This window comes from Jaculus jaculus, chromosome X (assembly GCF_020740685.1).
Source record: "Jaculus jaculus isolate mJacJac1 chromosome X, mJacJac1.mat.Y.cur, whole genome shotgun sequence".
Taxonomy (NCBI): Eukaryota; Metazoa; Chordata; class Mammalia; order Rodentia; family Dipodidae; genus Jaculus; species Jaculus jaculus.
The window spans coordinates 65,496,452-65,509,713 of NC_059125.1; positions in this window are offsets into that span (position 1 = coordinate 65,496,452).

Consider the following 13,262-nt stretch of genomic DNA (forward strand, 5'->3'; position numbering starts at 1 on the left):
TCTTTGAAGGTACTTTTACATTGGCTTGTATCAGACAAAAGATTGTTCTCAGTTTTACAATAACACTAAGGAGTGTGTGAAAATATTTTATGGCAGATATGGATGGAAAGATATTCAACTTGAAACCTTTGAAAATCACAGCATACACTATGTTTCACATTCTTGAAGAAAATATCAAGAAATGTGCAATGGCTCATTTGATTAAGTGTTGGCCTCACCGGGCGTGGTGGCGCACACCTTTAATCCCAGCACTCGGGAGGCAGAGGTGGGAGGATTGCTGTGAGTTCGAGGCCACCCTGAGACTCCATAGTGAATTCCAGGTCAGCCTGGGCTACAGTGAGATCCTACCTCGAAAAACCAAAAAAAAAAAAAAAAAAAAAAAAGTGTTGGCCTCACAAGTGTGCAGACAGACTTGAATTCAGAGTCTCAGAACCCATATAAAAATGTTGGGTATAGTAGCATGTGCCTATCAGCCCAGGCTGGGGATTTGGAGACAGTGAATCCTTGAGGTTATCTGACTAGCTAGTCTGACTGAACTGACAAGCTTCTGGTTCACCATGAGACCTTGTCACAAGGAAGAAAAAATAAATCAATCAAGGAAGACCACTGAAACAGACCTCCTGTCTCAACACATATACACAAACACATGCACACGTGTGTGCCAACACAGTGCACCCGTATATATACAACATGCACATAAACACAAACCCACACACCACACACACATGCAAAAAAGAAAATGTATATTATATTCAATAACTACATCACAATGAGATCTGCAGCTGCTCTAGGAGGCCCCAATGATATCGCTTAGCTGGCATGAGATCACCAAATCTTAGTTCATGGAAAGTGTGGAGCTGCTCTTGGAATGGTAAACATTATCACTCTACGTATGGCAGAAAACTGCCTTTCAGAAGAAGGGGTGCAAGAAAAATCCTGGATATTTGACACAAAGTGTTTTTAGGTAAAGGGCAGGGTGCTAAGAAAGATAACTCTCAGGAACCCTGGGCTGTCCCAGCCTGAGAGAGCATTTGTGGTGTTTTTGAAGAGGCAGTAAACATACTGAAGCCTTAAACTATGATTGGCATAGGAGTTTTACTTCCAGTGTAATCAAAGCCATGGCCTGTGTCAATGAAAGGCCTGTAGCTTTGTGTCAAGTAATCCTACAGCAAAGGTTAAGTGCACGTCTGAAGAAGCACATACACCAACAGAGGGAAGCTGTTGATCTGCCACTCCACTCACTGCTCCTTTGGGTCACTGAAACTGCAAGTTGGGTGAGTCTTCCAGTCACATCAATAAATAAAGTACATGTATATTTTTTTTCAGGTCCTTCAGTATCTGTTAGTCTCTGATAGACCACATGTATCAGTCATGTTGTTTTCCTAGAAGCTATAAAAGGACTAGCAGAGTAATTGACAGAAAAAAGTATGAGACCAAGCAGAACTTCACCCAATGAAGTTGGGATTACAGGCCTGCACCATTAGGAGTGGTTCAAGGGTACTCTTGTTGGTGCTTCAAAACTGCTTTTATGTATTATTATGAGTAATTGTCTTGCTTTTCTTAGATACTTTATGGTAGTAAAAGAGAAATTTACTCCTGTGAATATCAGTATAGTACTTCAGAAAAATCAAATTTCAATAAAATTCAAGGAAAAACTGTCAGTATGTAATTTATACATGGTTCATTTTAGTTTCATACTCTGAAATTCCTTCATAGTAGAGAGAATAAAAAAATCTTTCCTATTTATTTTCTGGAACTAAATCAATGCTTAACTACAGCATTATGGCAGAATAATAAGAGGTACTGCAAACTATGCACAAAAAAAGTCATTTCTAACAATAACTAAAAATCATTTTTGTTTACTAAAAGTTGCAATGTATATGTTATAAGGACAGGTAAGTCAATTTCAATATGGAAATATGGACTGCCTGTGGAGTTGGCTAATACTTCTACATCATTGTTAATTTTCTTTGGTGAGATCATGTCACTGGTTGTCTTTGGAAACAATTTGGTTTTAGGAGACATATGCCCATATGATTTGGGGATCATGTTTCAAACTGTTAAAATGCCCAGTGAAACAACCATGCCAGGAATCTTGAGGAATAGAACAATGTAATTATATGAATGTAGGCAAAAGTGATTACTTTACTTCTCCTTCACCTATGTGTTTTCTTAAAAATTTGAGGGAAATGGATTCTTCTTCATATTGTAGAGCTTTACATAAATATTCTCAATGGAATTTTCTGGACAATAGGAAGAGCAAAAGATATTATGAATGTAGATTGGCACTGAGTTTTTAAAGGTGATAACTGGAAGATGGGTAATTATTATCCTTTGTCCTGCACTGGTTCTCTACTTGTTTTCCTCCATCCCGGAGAAACACTACCAGCAGCCATGGTACCAGCAGCCATGGTACCAGCACCAGCACCAGCACCAGCACCAGCACTAGCAATAGTAGTGGCAGCAAGAAAAGAGAGGTTGGTTGTAAAAGACTAAACCACACATCTTCTGATCTGAGAATATTAATGTGTAATGTTTTAAGCAGCAATGTACAGCAAGTATGATGGCAAAAGCATATAATCCCATCATTTAGGAGGGTAAGGCAGCATGATTAAAGCAAGTCCCCAGCCAGTATGGGCAACATAGTGAGTACAAGGCCACTTTAGTTACACAGATGATCCTGTCTCAAACTACCAAATGAATAACAAAAAGTGACTTTGCATGTTTGTAAGGCCAGCATGTGAAAGGCTGAGGTAGGAGGATCACTGCAAATTTGAACCAGGCATGGACAACATAGTGAATTGAAGCACATATGGAGAAGTTATACAGCAACATCCTATTTCCAAATTAAACTTTAACTCCCCTAAAACAAATTAAGTCAAAACACATGAACCACCCAACCAAAACAAACAAACAAACAAAATAATTAAATAAAAAAAAAACAACAAACCCCCCAACAATAACAGAATACCAATAAGCCCTGTGCAGCTAATACTCAATTATAATAATGACCATGGAGCTTCTCAGCAGAGCTTGTGTGCAAACTCTGTATCTGTTTGAAATTTTATAAACTATATATGTATATATATATATATATATATATATATATATATATATATATATATGTATTTTAATTTATTTAATTGAGAGCAACAGACACAGAGAGAAAGACAGATAGAGGGAGAGAGAGAGAATGGGCGTGCCAGGGCTTCCAGCCTCTGCAAACTAACTCCAGACACATGTGCCCCCTTGTGCATCCGGCTAACGTGGGACCTGGGGAATCGAGCCTCGAGCCGGGGTCCTTAGGCTTCACAGGCAAGCGCTTAACCGCTAAGCCATCTCTCCAGCCCTATAAACTATATTTTTAATGCAGAAGGAATATGTAATATTTTATTTTCCCCATGTTTGCTAAAGTGTCCAGGCACATAAGCCCAACAGTTAAACCAAAACATTTTCTGATAGGAAATATGTATAGTTCCCCAATTCAGTCCATAAGGCAAAAACTATGACTCTGGAACCAGGTAATGGTTGTGTAGTGGTTTAAATGTGTGTTCCCATAGAATCAGTATTGAACCATGAGTCTCCAGTTGGGGGAGCCCTACTGGAGAAGAGGTATGTCACTGGGTGGGGGGGGTGGATCTTGGAGTCTAGCCCAAAGGTGTGTTTGGAGGCAGACCTTAACTCCAGCCCTAAGGTATTTGGAAACTAGTGTTGGAGCTCTTGCTGTTCATGCTTTTTGCTTTGGCTGTTTGATGGTGTCTATATGCTAGGCATCTATGGAAGTATGCTGGTTACTTCCAACATTAACGGTATTCTCCTGGAATTTGAAAGCCTGAAATAAATCCCTTTCCTCCAATAAGCTGTTTCTGGTTGGATGTATGTCCCAGCAATGGGAGCTGAGTGTAACAGGTTTTACATGGGGAAGAATCATTACATCCATGTCCCTCAAGGGCAAAACACACAAATATGCTTGACAAAAATGTCAGAAAAAAAGTTTCCTTTACATACAAAGGATAATGTGCCACCACTAAGTTGCATTTATTCCAAGACAGCAATGCTCCTCTAACAGTAGCAGTCTGCATAGTTAAGGGGACTTGAAGAAATCTGTGTTATTTAAAAATCCTTGCAAACCAAATCCAACAACACATCAAATGCATTATCCACCTTGACCAAGTGGGATTCATCCTGGGAACACAAGGGTGGTTCAACATATAATGTAATGCACCACATAAACAAGGTTAAACATAAAAACCACATGATCATTTTGATCGATGCAGAAAAGGCCTTTGACAAGATACAACATCACTTCATGATCAAAACATTGGAGAGCATTGGCATGGTTGGCTCATATCCTAACATAATAAAGGCAATATACAAAGCTCCTAAGGCCCAAATAATACTTAATGGAGAGAGACTGGAGGAATTCCCATTGAGATCAGGAACAAGACAGGGATGTCCACTCTTACCTCTGCTTTTCGATATAGTACTGGAAGTCCTAGCTCAAGCAATTAGACTGGTGAAGGAAATAAAAGGGATACAATTTGGAAAGGAAGAAGTTAAGTTAGCTCTATTCACTGATAATATGATTGTGTATGTAAGAGACCAGAGAGACTCCATCCCAAAACTACTGAAGGTGATTAACTCCTATAGCAAAGTAGCAGGATACAAAATCAATGCACAAAAATCAGCAGCATTTTTATATGCAAATGACAAAGATACAGAGAAAGAAATGAGGGACACAGTCCCATTTTCAATAACAACAACAACAACAAAAATACCTTGTAATAATGTTAACCAAGGAAGTGAAAGATCTATATAACAAAAACATAAAAACACTCAAAAAAGAAATTGAGGAGGACTTGAGAAGATGGAAAGACCTACCATGCTCCTGGACAGGCAGAATTAACATTGTGAAGATGGCAATCCTACCAAAGGCAATATACAGATTTAATGCAATTCCAATTAAAATATCTACAGTGTTCTTCACAGAGATAGAAAAATGATCTCAAATTTCATATGGAAAGTCAGAAGGCCTCGAATATCCAAACATATACTCAGCAAAAGAAATACCTCTGGAGGCATCACCATACCTGATCTAAAACTATATTACAAAGCCATAGTATTAAAAACAGCATGGTACTGGCATAAAAACAGGAGTATAGACCAATGGAATAGACTTGAGGACCTGGACTTTGGGTCAAGAACTATAGCTACTTGATATTAGACAAAGGCCCTAACAATATGGGCTGGAAAAAAGACAGCATCTTCAACAGATGGTGCTGGAAAAACTGGATAACCATATGCAGGAAACTGAAACTTGATCCACACATTTTGCCAAGCACTACACCCAAGTCCAAATGGATCAAAGACCTCAATCTCATACTAGAAACTCGAATACTACTGGAAGAAAATTTAGGAAGTACTTTCCATGGTATAGGAATGGAAAAATACTTCCTGAACAAAACCCTAGTAGCTCATGATCTTAAACAGTCACTCAACCAATGGGATCACATGAAACTGAAGAGTTTCTTCACAAAGAAGCATACAATAAGCAAAGCCAATAGATTACCCACAGAATGGGAGAAAATATTTGTGGGTTATCCAACTGATAGAGGCCTAGTCTCTAGAATCTACAAAGAACTCAAAAATCTAAACAGTAAGAAGTCAAACACCCCACTCACAAAGTGGGGCAAAGAGCTGGACAGGCAATTCACAGAGGAAGAAATACAAATGACAAACACACACTTAAGAAAATGTTCATCATCCCTAATCATCAGAGAAATGCAAATTTAAAAACTATGAGATTCCACCTTACCCCAATAAGGATAGCAAACATCAAAAAATCAAACAAAAATAAATGCTGGCAAGGATGTGGAGAAGTAGGAACACTCATCCACTGTTGTTGGGAATGTAAGATGGTATAACCACTTTGAAAATCAATGTAGTTACTCCTAAAAAAGCTGACTCTAGAGATACCAACAGACCCAGTTATTCCCTTACTGGGCATCTATCCTAAAACCTTCAAACCACAGGCCAGAGAGATTGCTCAACCATGTTTGTAGTGGCTCAATTCGTAATAGCTAAGATCTGGAATCAACCCAGATGTCCATCACTAGAAGAATGGATAACTAAGATGTGGTATATGTACACAATGGAATCCTATACACTAGTAAGAAAAAAAAATGACACAATGAAATTTGAGGAAAAATAGTTGAACCTGGAACAGATCATTCTCAGTGAACTTACCCAATCACAGAAAAAAGCACCACATAATCTCACTCATCTACAGCACCTAACCTGAATCTACCTAAGATACCTTACATACCCAGCAATCATCTCAGGGACTAGACACTAAGATGGGTGGGGAGGGAGGGGAGGGGAACTGAGGGGTAGGAAACACAAACCTAGACCCAAACGGCAATGGTACCATAAAATGCTATTTCCTAAAAGGCAGACCAAATGACTGAACCTTCCCCAGGCCCTTAGAGGGAACACCTGAGCCACAAGACACTGGAGAGGGTATGATGAAGACTAACCTTAATCTTCTCTAGCTTCCTGCCCTCCCTCTGCCTCCCCCCCCCTAGATCTTGTATATTAATTATCTTTTTCCTCTTTTTTTAGTGAGCACTGTTACTCCCAGTACCAGCATGTGCCTATCATCCACAATGAGCTTTTGATCAGAGAGACCTACAAGGTTTCCTAAAAAGATAGATTTCTGTCAGAGTACTTGATGACCCACCAAAGGAAGACACCTTATGTGGTTGACGCGTAAAATGGAATGGCATGGCTGGAAGCTGGAATAGAGTCAGTCCCCAGACAGTCAGCACGTCTAGTGCCAGAAGGTGCTACATGGGCGGCTGGGGGAAAATGACCAATATCTATCCAAGCAACTCATGGTCTAACCTACTTAGCAGCAAATAACCTGTTGTGATGCCCACACAAGTGCAATTGTGGCACACTGCCATGGTGGGGAACCAACTGCTCTTGATTAGGCTAACTGATCCCCTCAGTGGTACGGGACCCATAGCTGGAACTGGGAAACAAGTCAGAACCATATCCAAACGTAAGCCTGTTCTCCATTATCAAGCTACTATCAATCATGGGTAAAAGATGGCCTACACCTATTAAATTCTCTATAAAAAAGTAAGGGTTATCTCATTTGTCCTCGTGCTAACTTACTCTCTGTTGGAGCATCTGCTTCTCTTTTTCAGATAGATGTAGATCCTAAGAGGAGAGCCACCCCTTAATACCTCAAAAGAGTCCTGGCTGAAACTAAGAAAAATTGGTGAAACAAGCAAGGGTGCCATTTTCTTGGTGAAGCAGATACCAGCACAAGGGGGAAGGAGATCAACATGGAGAAAAATCAACTCCTACCAAATCAGAGAGCCAGAGACCCAGAGGCTCCCAACACTTCATCACTGAAGCAGACCAAAAATGAACCCTACATGGCTCAGGGAAATTTTGCAGAAGAGGGGGTGGAAAGAATGTCAGAGCCACATGTTGAGTCATGATATGCAGAGACATTTATCTTACCCATAACTGTGGGCTAACTCCACAATGCATGACCCATATACCTCAACAAGGAGGGGCCAAGGGGAGGGGGTAGGTCACGGATGAGCCCAATAATGGTACCAAACTGACTGTATTTGCTGAATACAAAACTAATTAATAAAATATTTAAAAAATAAATCTGTGTTATTTAAACAATCAATTGTTTGTTCTAGATGCTAGTTACATTGTATGAAACTCCAAAGGGTATGATATTTCCTGTGATAACAGACTTTTTATTATTAGGTTAATTAACTGAGGCTATCTGATAAATGTCAGGCACTGTGTTTCAGTTAGTCTCTCATTGCTGGAACAAATACCAGAACAGAAGCAGCTTATGGAAGGAAAGCATTTATTTCTTGGTTACAGAATCCAGATAAAATTTTATCATAACAGAGAAACTGGCTCACTCCCACATCCACAGAGGAGATAGAGATTGAGAGAGAGAGAAAGAGAGAGAGACAGAGAAACCAACAGCCAGAAAATACGAATAGCCAGAGCTCAAACTGGCTCCGAATACACCTAGTAGAGCTGAATTACAAGATCAGCCCACAGTGATATATCTCTTCCCCAGCAGGATTCCACACACTACAGACAGAAGTTATGAGCTCAATCTTAGTCAAAACTCCCTGAAGCTGAGGTACTTCGAGGTAAGATGGCAACATAGGAGCCACAACAAACCAGCCTAGGGAGGGATTTAATCAAAACCACAGCAAAATAAACTCTTCTTCTGAAAAGTAAAGGAGTATAGGTTATTCTTAGATAGAGTAGAGAAGCAAGAGGGTCCAAGATCCACCAGAGAGGAGGAAGATGGCCAGAATCCCACTGTGGTACTTGCAGCCCACTGATCCATGCACCTGCCCGGCACCATCCCACCAGGAGCTCCAAGCAGAGGCAGCAGCAGAGACCAAACAAGGGGCTTTTCCAACTTCATCAGCCTCTTCAAAGTCAAGAAACCTGAAGGAAGCCGGGCGTGGTGGCACACGCCTTTAATCCCAGCACTCGGGAGGCAGAGGTAGGAGGATCACCGTGAGTTTGAGGCCATCCTGAGACTACAGAGTTAATTCCAGGTCAGCCTGGGCTAGAGTGAGACCTTACCTCAAAAAAACAAACAAACAAAAGAAACCTGAAGGAAAGACAACTGAGATCAATTAAGGAGCTACTCAAATTTATACAGGTAGGACTGTGTGAGAAACTCCAGGCTTTCTGCACCCTCCCATCCCCCAACCATCAGAACCACCTCTGGCATTCAGTCCCTGGTTGGCAGCACATCCAGCACAGCTGGTTAGAACTCCTGCTCCGCAGTATAACTTGGAGGGACTGATGTGAGCACTCAGCATTGGTGAGATTGGAAGCCACCCCAAAAGGTATCAAGGCCAACTGACAAACAAAAAAACAGGTACATGGGCCTGAATTGGAAGAGCTAATCTCTCCATGTCAGGGCAGGTTATGGGTTACATATTCTTAGTTGGCTTTACCATTTTCAAATAAGCTGTATTTGGGGATTGAATATTGTTGCCTTTCATGCTTTCAGATTTATAGGGCCTTTGCTTTTACTTCTGTCATTATTGGGGGCAGATCCAGATTCAGATCCAGGCTGACCCGGAACCTAATTCAGAACAGAAATATCTGCCTCCCAGCTGACAAGATTAAGGGTGTAGAGCCACACACCCTTAGGGATTTTGGCTTTATAAGACTATCTGTTTGGGGCTTAAGGGATACTTTAGCAGTTAAGCTATTTACCTGCAAAGCCAAGGGACCCAGGTTCAATTCCCTAGGACCCACGTTAGCCAGATGCACAAGGGGGCACATGCATCTGGAGTTCATTTGTAATGGCTGGAGGCCCTGGCATGCTCTCTCTTGCTCTCTCTCAAATAAATAAATATATATATATATATTTAATTTTATGTATGTATTTTTAAAAATTTTTATTAGCATTTTCCATGATTATAAAAAGAATCCCATGTTAATTCCCTCCCCCCACCGACTTTCTCCTTTGAAATTCCATTCTCCATCATATTGCCTCTCCATCGCAATCATTGTACTTAAAAGACTACATGTTTGTTTTAATCCCCACAATTGCATACTCTGTGCTTGTTTTTATTGAATGTGTGTATTGAACTGAACTTTAGAATTTACTAATAAATTGTTCCTCCCAGTCCACTAGAATGCTTGCTTACCAAACAAACTCAACATCTAGGATTGCTTCTCTGGTTGGATTGGGGTACAAGAGCTACACCTGGCACCTTAAACTCATATCCTGAAAGTATATAAAGGTGGATCACCACATCTAAAACCACTGCAGATAAGAAATCCCAAGCACCAAATCAATTCAGGATGCAAAATTCGCTACATTATAATACAAGAAACACAAAGAATCAAGACAATACAATACCACCAAAAATCATAAATACATCAGAAATGATCACCAATGAGACTGCTTTAGTTGAATTGCCTGACAAAGATTTAAAAAAAAAAGAATGATTATATCTATACTCAAAGAAATCAAAGAAGAAAACAAAGGAATTAAAGAAGAAAACAAACTCCTGAAAGAGAACACAGGAAACCAGCTTAATGAAATAAGGAGGTCATTACAAGACATGAGAAAGGAAAGAGAAATACTTAAGAAAAACCAGGCTGAAATTCTAGCTCCGAAGAACACAGTCAGTCAAATAAAAAACTCTGTGGAAAGTCTTACCAGTAGAATGGATGAAGGAGAGAAGAGAATATCTAAACTAGAAGACCATGTGGGAGACCTAATACAGTCCAACAAAGAGAAAGACAAGTTAATAGGAAGGTATGAATGGGAATTTCAAGATATCTTGGACACTATGAAAAGATCAAAGGAAGAATTCAGGGTGAAGTAGAAGGAGAAGAATTTCAATCCAGAGGCTTAGTGGGCATTTTCAATGAAATCGTAGAAAGAAATTTTTCCAACATTGGGGAAAAAATGCCAATGTGTATGCAAGAAGCTTTTAGAACACCAACCAGACAAAACCTGGAAAGAACCTCTTCTCATCATGTTATAATTAAATTACTAAACATGCAGACCAAAGAAAATATATTGAAAGTAATTATAGAGAAAAAGCAAGTCACCTACAAAGGCAAGCCCATCAGAACAACAGCAGATTATTCAACAAAATCTTTAAAAGCCAGAAGGGCTTGGGATGACATATTCCAAGCAGTTATAAAAAGTCTTCCAACTAAAAAAAAAAAAAGCCCCAGCCCAGATGGACTCACTGGTGAATTTTACCAGACCTTCATGGAAGAACTAAAAACAACTGCTTCTCAAACTTTTCCATAAAATAGAAAAGAAAGAAATTCTACCAAACTCCTTTCATGAAGCCAGCATCACCCCGATACCAAAATCAGACAAAGACAGAACAAAAAAGAAAATTACAGAGCAATTTCCCTCATGAACATAGATGCAAAAATTCTGAACAAAATATTGGCAAACACAATACAAGAATATATTAGAAAGGTCATTCATGCCAACCAAGTTGGCTTTATCCAAGGGATTCAGGGATGGTTCAACATACACAAATCAATAAACATATTACATTATATAAATGATCTGAAGGACAAAAATCATATGATCATCTCAATAAATGCAGAAAAGGCATTGACAAAATCCAACATCCTTTCATGGTAAAAGTATTATAGAAACTGTGACTAAAAGGAACATATCTCAACATAATAAAAGTTATTTATGACAAACCTACAGCCAACATAGTACTACATGGGGAAAAACTTGAAACTCTTCCACTAAATTCAGGAACAAGACAAGGGTGTCCACTGTCCCTACTTTAATTTAATATAGTGCTGGAAGTCTTAGCTATAGCAATAAGGCAAGAGACACTCATGAAAATGGTATAAATTGGAAAGGAAGATATCAAATTATCATTATTTGCAGATGACATGATTCTATACATAAAGGACCCTAAAGACTACCAGAAACTGTCAGCACTGATAAACACTTTTAGTAATGTAGCAGGATACAAAATCAACACATAAATCAGTAGCTTTCCTAAATGCTAAAAACAAACACGCAGAGGATGAAATCAGGGAATCTCTCCCATTCACAATTGCCTCAAAATAAAGTACCTTTGATTAAACTTAACCAAGGAAGTGAAGGATCTTTACAATGAGAACTTTAAAACACTCAAGTGAGAAATTGCAAAAGACACAAGGAAATGGAAAGACATCCCATGTCCTTGTAATAGAAGAATCAATATTGTGAAAATGGCAATCTTACCAAAAGCAATCCACACTTTTAATCAATCCCCATTAAAATTCCAATGCATTCTTCACAGAAATAGAAAAAGCAATACTAAAATTCATTTGGAAGCATGAAAAACCTCAAACAACCAAAGCAATTTTGAGCAACAGAAATAAGGCTGGTGGTATTACCACACCAAATTTTAAGCAATATTACAAAGCCATAGTAACAAAAACAGCATGGTATTTGCACAAAGACAGACATGTAGATAAATGGAACAGAAAAGAGGACCTAGAAGTTAATCAAGGCAGCTGCAGCCATCTGACTTTTTACAAAAATGCCAAAAATATTCATTGGAGAAAAGACACCTCTTCAATAAGTGGTACTGGGAAAACTGGATATCTACATATAGAAGGATGAAAATAGATCCTTGTCTTTCTCCATGTATAAGAGTCAAATCCAAGTGGATCAGGGCCCTTAATATCAGACCTTAAACTCTAAAATTGCTAGAGGAAAGGGTAGGAGAAACCGTTCAACATATTAGAATAGGCAATGACTTTCTGAACCCCAATTGCTCAGGAAATAAAACCACTAATCAACTACTGGGATCTCATAAAATTACAAAGCTTTTGTACTGCAAAGGACACTGAATAGAGCAAAGAGACAACCTAAATAATTGGAGGAAACCTTTGCCAGCTACACATTTGACAGAGGATTAATATCCAGAATATACAAAGAACTCAAAAAACACAACAATAAGAAATCAAACCACCCAATTTAAAAAAAAATGGGCTATGGGGCCTGGAGAGATGGCTTAGCAGTTAAGCGCTTGCCTGTGAAGCCCAAGGACACTGGTTCTAGGTTCGATTCCCCAGGACCCATGTAAGCCAGATGCACAAGGTGGTACATACATCTGGAGTTCATTTGCAATGGCTGGAGGCCCTGGTGCATGTATTCTCTCTCTCTCTCTCCCTTTTTCTCTTTGTCTGTCTGTTGCTCTCAAATAAATAAAAAAAATGGGATATGGAACAAAATAGAGAGTTCTCAAAGGAAGAAATACAGATGGTATATAAGCATCTAAAAAATGTTCTACATCCTTAGCCATCAGGGAAATGCAAATTAAAATTACTTTGAGATTCCATCTCACTCCTGTCAGAATGGCTACCATCAAGAAAACAAATGACAATAAATGTTGGTGAGGATGCAGAAAAAGGGGAACCCTTCTACACTGTTGGTGGGGATGTAATCTGGTACAGTCATTGTGAAAATTCATGTGGAAGGTTCTTGAGACAGCTAAAAATAGATTTACCATATGATGTAGCTATAGCACTCCTAGGTATATATCCTAATGACTCTTCTCACTATTTTAGAGATACTTGCACAACCATGTTTATTGCTGCTCTATTCACAATAGCTAGGAAATGGAACCAGCTTAGATGTCCCTCCACAGATGAATGGATAATAAAGATATGGTACTTTACACAATGGAGTTCTA